Source organism: Haemaphysalis longicornis, unplaced genomic scaffold, assembly GCF_048455015.1.
Source record: "Haemaphysalis longicornis isolate Haplotype H1 unplaced genomic scaffold, Haemaphysalis longicornis Haplotype H1 scaffold_8, whole genome shotgun sequence".
NCBI classification, from domain to species: Eukaryota; Metazoa; Arthropoda; class Arachnida; order Ixodida; family Ixodidae; genus Haemaphysalis; species Haemaphysalis longicornis.
The window spans coordinates 114,428,195-114,435,069 of NW_027526445.1; the positions used below are offsets into that span (position 1 = coordinate 114,428,195).

At 45.7% G+C, this 6,875-nt stretch overlaps 1 long non-coding RNA gene across 1 annotated transcript; it reads left to right on the forward strand.

Moving 5' to 3' along the window:
• Nucleotides 1–595: 595 nt before the first annotated feature.
• Nucleotides 596–6,257, forward strand: LOC144149780 (uncharacterized). The gene is made up of 5 exons (XR_013318363.1): nt 596–715; nt 1,771–1,838; nt 3,128–3,217; nt 4,924–5,025; nt 6,105–6,257. It is a non-coding gene; the product is annotated as an uncharacterized LOC144149780 (long non-coding RNA).
• Nucleotides 6,258–6,875: the final 618 nt, after the last annotated feature.

Below are 6,875 nucleotides of genomic sequence, written 5' to 3' on the forward strand. Positions count from 1 at the left end.
GCGTTGGCCTGGTTACGAATTACATTTAAGGTACCAGCTGCCGTTCCGAAAAAAAAACAGACAATGGTCGAATCGCCAATCACCAGTGGGAGATAAAAACGGGGATGCCTAGGCACTTCTGCGTGCTTATCGATGGTAAGCTGGCTGCTTGCTAATGAGCCACCGGACGCGGCGAAATGATTCACACTAATCTCTGACGGCGTGCACGAGATGGGTCACAGCAAGGGCCACGTGGAGTCTCTTCACGCGAGATAAAAAAGTGCTTGATTCGGCTACAACGATGCTGTATATATGGTAACACCATCATGCTGAACATGCAAACATGTGGCTTAGCATATTACCAAGGCTGCCTTGCCATACCCGGCACTTTGCGCGTGGTTTCACAAAGCATGTCGGCGTGTTCGTGAAAAACTTCTGGCTCCCGTTACTGTGCACTGATAGGCCGCACTCGTGTGCCCTAGACTTCGAGCTCCAATAGATAAACTGTGCTGATCTGTTTTCGCCCTCACTTTTATCTGGTTTCCTTTACAGCGCTCTGATAGGATAAACTTAAGTGCCGGAGCGGTTGAACTCTAAAGATTCGCTATCATTATCTGTTTTCAAAGCCAGAAAGAAGATTCCAAAGGGCCTTAAAACGGAAATTTCTATTTCCTTCGCATTCATTGCTCCAGAACCCGTTGCTTTAGCTGCTGTACTGGCATCTCGTCTGCATCAGGTACCGTACTCCATCCCAATTAGCACTGGCTATACGGCCCACTTTCTTTTTGCGGGAGTGAATTGTAACGAGATTGTATGGGTCTTTCAGCATCCACACCTGTAATTATGATCTTTAGCCGAGAACTCAGTGGCCAGAGCGCAAAAAAATCCCGGCTGCTGGAACCATCAGCATCGCTTTTATTTCAGACAGTATGGGTGTCTACGGTAATGGTTAAGGGGCTAAGGTTTTGCATTTCGGAACATTATGACTGATGTTATATTCGCGAAAGCTCGGTTCGTGTTTGGATGCAGGCAAGAAACACACGCAAAACAAAACTGGGTGCGTATCTGCTTGCTTCATTGCAAACGCCGTAGAAGGGCGATAGTCTTCTGCCGATTATTGCACGGAACGCTCTATCTTCTCACCCGCTACCATTACCCGCGCTCTTTACCTCCCGTCTCACCATTTCCATGATGAATGAAATTGAAATTGCTGATTCCTTAATTTTTTCTAAGAACTACTTCCACACCAAGCGTTTGGCGGCTGTGATTTCGTTAATGCTCGGAAAAGCGCAACTCTCTTCTTTCTGCAATTGCTTTTCTCTAAAAATTCTTCGCCCCTCTTTTTAACGCAGTTCAGTGTGTCAGAAAAAGTCAGATCAACTGCGCACTTATTAGAGATTTTTTCGTTGAAAGGGCGCGTATTGGCCGTGGTAGCACTTTAAGTAGTTTAGAACAGCCTTCGTGGTGAAGCAACCTTTTGCCTCTATGTTAGCCGGGGAGGTTGAGTACACGGAGATATAGATACGCCACAGTATTGGTGTTTAGGTTGGCTAAGAGTAACAGCCGCCTTTAGTAACAAGGGAAGTCGCAGTCCCGGAACAGTTGCGCAACTGGTGCACTTGCATTGAAAAGTTCTGCCGATATGTGTGCAAAATGTGCCGCACTTCCAAAGCTTGGTGCGAGGTTGAAGTTTCCATTAACGTAGTTTGAAAAAAATTGGGCCTTCAGAGCACTATCATTCAATCGACAAAAAAAATGGTTAGTAGCAACTATCGTTTTCTTTTCTTTCAGCAGCTCTACGATGAGGTTTTTTGCCGCCTGGGTCTTGCTCGTCAGCTTGGCGGTAGCTGTGCTTGCAGGCGAGTTCCATGGTTCTTTGATGGATGAATTACATTGAGGTCGGGGCCATTTCTGTACTGGGATGGCAAAGGCCTTAGAAATTGCGCTATTAAAGACCACGACGCCTAGATACCGACTGCCCTGCACGCACAGGGCATATTTCTACGCTGAGTCTGCAATCTCTCGAGAAGCATAGCATTCTCATTTTGCCCGACATTTCAATAAGTAAATGTATTGTACCCTCTGTAGGCGCACTTATCAGGCAATTTCAAATATTGAGAAACGACATTTCATGTTTAAGGCCATGGCCCCACAATAATCTTAAAAACCCATATGTCTGAAATAATGAGGTAGAATTAGGCGCCAGTATTTGCTCGCTTTGTAGGCTGTTTTCACGAGCAATTTCTAACATAACTTTTAGACAGTGATGTGCGGACTTTATCGCTTGTTAAATAGAAAGTGTTGAGACCCTAATCTCGGCTAAGGAAGCAGTCTCTGTCCAAACGATTGAGATGGTAATTTCATGCCTCATTTCATGTTTGAACGCAACAAATTACCTCTACTGCCTTTGCAAACCCACGAAAAGCAAACATGACTTGCTCAGCTTTAGCGCACTAATTGATAGAAGTCGTGCTTAAACACCCTAAAATCTTACACTAGAGCGTACAGTCCCGGTTATGCTGGCTAGTTATTGAATCAAAAGATCCTAATTACTTCCCTTGCGGCACATAAATTATTCCTATGAGTGTTTGTGGTATAACTTGCTTTTCATAGTAGATATTTGATATGTGCGGCAACTTTACCAGAACATTTCCCTGTTTTCATATAGAAACAGCTTGGACAGAGATTTCAATCACTAGAAGAGATGTTACGCAACTTTCAGGACTTTGTTGCGACTGTAGCACTAAATGAGGCGTCCAAACAAGTAAAGAAATTATCAAGGCGAGCTTTTGGGATTAACGTCTATCGCGTCGCCTCCTCTTTACTCTTCGATGTTAGAGTTTTATAGCTGTTTCAATGCTATTAGAGTTATTAGGTTATACATTGAAGCTCGTATGACATGTCATGATACCACCTCACCGAATGTAGTGACAGCCGACACGTTTCTGAACAAAAAATCATCACCGCTGGCATTTCCGCAAGCTCTTTAGCGTCGAATTCTTGTTAGTAATAAAATTCTTGAAACTTGAAACACCGCTGAAACTACGCAGCCATAAATGCATGTTGATTGTCAAGTTTGTGTCGTTTTTCACTCGAGATCTCAGGTATGTGTTGCAAAACCTAATATTTACTTTTCGTCCTCCCGCAGAAGACCCTGAGTGCCGCCTTCTGAGCCCCTGCTTTGACGGGGCAAAGGTTGCCTGTTTCGTGGGCACTGAAAGTTGCAAGTGTTCGTGCGGTAAGATGGCTCCTCCATCTACTTTGACACACTGCTACAGTGCTACAGCTTCATTGACCTGTACTGTAAAACATTCCCTCTACGTATTTGTAATGCGTCGTTCGGTATACGATGCCGTTGTTTGGGAGGTTTGTTTCCTATCTGATGCCGATATCTTGCGTCGACGAAATATTCGCAACCCCACACACCTATGGCATTCGACGCTGCTTGAGGGACCATTTAGGATAGACGCCTTTCCGGCCTTTGACAGCATTATTCCCTGCAAAAGATTGTTTATTTATGCCTTAGAATGAGGCATGCAAAATGAGCAGGGTGTTGTTTATCGAGTATTTTGTGGCTGCTGTGCTCACAACCGCCGGGCTGGCGCGAGACATGCAAACTTTGCTTAAAGTTTATATATTGCTTCTGTCCTGCACAAAATTAGCGTAATAATCCAAACCGTTTCGCCATCACTAGAACAACGCTCTCACATGGACAACTGAATGGGGTTGCCTTTCAATCTCCCCTTTAAAAGGCTTTCTTGGGGTCTTAGCGATTTGATTGCTATGTCGAGCACTGCTACCACCCTTGAGAAGTCAGTGAAGAAATCTGCTTCACATAGACGGCGTCCAAGTCAACACCAAACCTATCACGGTGCTGCCGGCACTGAAAAACCCAGGTGGCTGGTTTTTGGGGCGAGGCGCCTTTGGGGCTCGGGCTGTCGGCGTCTCTTGTCGTCTCATGTAGTCAAGGTACTAAAACACCCGAAAACTTGTTTTCCAACGCCTTGCTCTAAAGCGCAAGCTGCTGCATGTAAGATGAAGACAACCTAAGGACCGTCTGGCGCTCATTTAATTGCTTGGTTCAACGCAAGCAAGGCCGCCTCTGCATCCGCAAGCGCGCAGCTGCTTTTCCACTGGTGCTTCTCCGGGGCAGCGCGTGCCATTTGGCAACAGAGAGACTTCCAATCTTTGAATACACCTATTAACTGAATGACTCTCCCCTCCCCACTTTTCACGTTAGTGGAGATGGCCCGGGATTTTGTTATGCATACTCAAGTTTCAGTCAACCCATTCCTTCGCTGAAACGTTGGTTGTAATTACTTGTTACCGACTTTTGTTTACTTTTGTAGTCTAATTTTTATTTTATTATTGTACAAGCCTATCACGAAAATTTGGGTGGCATTTTTTAACATATCTCCGGCGATGTTATCATCTTTGGTGGTGGCCACAGTACCTTTCCAATTATTCTTGCTTTAGAGGCTCCTTTACACTTCTTCAATAGTTGTCTCCATTGCTTTCCTGAATGTGAACAGGTCAATCGCAGTGTGTGTATAATTAACAGTACTAATTTCAGCGAAAGTTGTACACTAGGGACAAACTCAGAAACCTATTAACTGAACAGCATCCTCCCAAGAACAACCGAATAAAAGTTCTACGCAGGCCTCCTAACTCGCCCGTGGAAATACGCCGTGGTGAACTGTGGCAGGCCCTGTGGTTGTAGTTTGGATAAGGTTTGCTTATATGGGCTCTTATTAGTTTCGCAAAACGCACTCACAAATCATCTGAGGTGTTTTCGCATTTCTTTGTATGTATGAATGGGCTCATTTTCTCTCTGTGCGTGCAGCAAAAGCCACCGCCGACTGCTAATATCTTTTGAGAGACTTTTTCTTATTGCCAAATTTTGCCCATCCCAACTATCACTGGTAATGCCTATTTACGTTTCAGTGTGGCAAGAAGACCCGTGCACCAGTCTGCTCCATACATCTTGCCCCACGTACCAGAGGCTTAACTGCAGTACCGAGGCTATAACCTGCAAATGCCGCTGCGGTAAGTCTCCACTATAGCTGCACGCTCCCGTGTGACACGTGTTTTCGCACGTGCCGTTTCTGGCTTTTCTGCACAGAAGGTGCGTACTAGCTTCTCCGCAAACGAAAGCTACGCAGTGTATGCGACAACGATAATGTGCGCCATTTGTGTCATAGAGAAAATAGCACGCATTTCTTTCTATTTACTGGCCCTGTACATTTCTAGCATCGGAAGGTTAAAGGAGCCCTGCAGCACTCATCATCGACTACTAGGAATGTATTTTGGGGCAAAGTTTATTGTCCCAGCAATCTCCCCCCGCAAGAATTATGATAATCCGTTCGATATCAAGGAAAATACGCCCGCTGAGAAATCGCCCATAATCGTTCCCTCTCAACTCGACCGCGGACAAAGCGGCGAAAGCTGCGTTCTCTCTCCCGCAGATGGGGGCGGCTCCCAGCGTTCTCTTCCGCGGCCTTCGATATATCATAGGCCGGTGAGCTTTCTCCTCTTCTCCGCAACGTGAAGCGGTGTATTTCAGGTCTGGTGTCACGAAAAAGCAGGCACGGCTGCCTGCTCGCAAGCGCGCACTCAGGCTGGTAGGCTGTTTTTGAAACAATATACGTTTGTTGTCGATTGTTCTGGTTGAAAGGAAAGTATTCAGCTCATCACTCGTACTCCGCGCGCACTCTAAACACAAATCAAACTTTAAAACTGTGCGTACAGGTTCAGGCGTAGAAAAGGTTCGTACACAGCTCCGAGGACGGTGGGTTGTCACAAGAAATGCGAAAAATGAGCCGCGAAGTTCACCAGTGACAGCCAATGGACAGCCAGGCCTCAATGTCGTCGTATAGGCCATGCCATAATGAGGAGACCTGAAGTGAGCGCGGTTGGTTCTTCCGCGTCTTTCAGAGCGATTCGCGCTGACCGCTTCAGGTGCACGTGTTATATTTAGCTCAGGTATTCCTGCAGGGCAAGCTAAACGTCGCTCAAGTTTACTTGAACTGCTCAAACAGTGTTGCAAGGTCCCTTTAGGGACAGGATTTTTCGTGCTTGACCTGTTTTTGCAAGCGCCTTTTAACGTTCCATCTATTCTCTTTCAGTTCTCGAATGACAAGCTTCGCGCACACCACTCCTCATCGGTGCATACCCTTGACGTGTGTGCAGTAGTCGTCATGCCACAGCGCACCTAATTGGACTACTATTACCTGTTTGATCATGACTGGATTATCAAAGCGGACAATAAAGATAACAAGTTGACGGGCTGTTTATTTTTAGGTTCATTCCCGCGAGCGTTGATTAATACGTGCGTAGATCGATTCTTGCAGCCATTAAGGCGGCCCTTTATAATGGTTCTTCTCGGCGTTTTCTAATAAAGTCGTGAACTCTTAATATGATCACTTTTAAGCTTTAAAGCTTCGCTTTCATGTTATAATTTAGAGAGCGTTGACCAGCGTACACCTGGATTCTGACAATTAGTTTAAACGCTAGTTCGCTTCTTTGCAGCGCTACAAAACCAAGAGGCACTTTGTAAAACTGCATCCATGCGCAATCCAGTTTCGCACCTGGCAAATTGTAACAAAACTTTTTGTTACAATGTTCTGCCAACCAAGCAACCTCTTAACAGTTCTGCATCCACGCAGCTCGTTTGCATGACGCCTGAGACCCATTTCGACTTGACTTAATATTGGCTTAGCTATAGCTTTTTACTTACGGTGAAAACCCAGTAAGCCCGCACAAAATGGCAACAAAATGGCAGAACCTGCACTACTGGTGCAACGCTCAAGGAACAGCAGAGCTTACGGCCAATCTCCCTTCTTCGGAGACCCGGCTCTTGCATTGCAATCATTGGCAGCAGCCCACTAGGCCTTCTC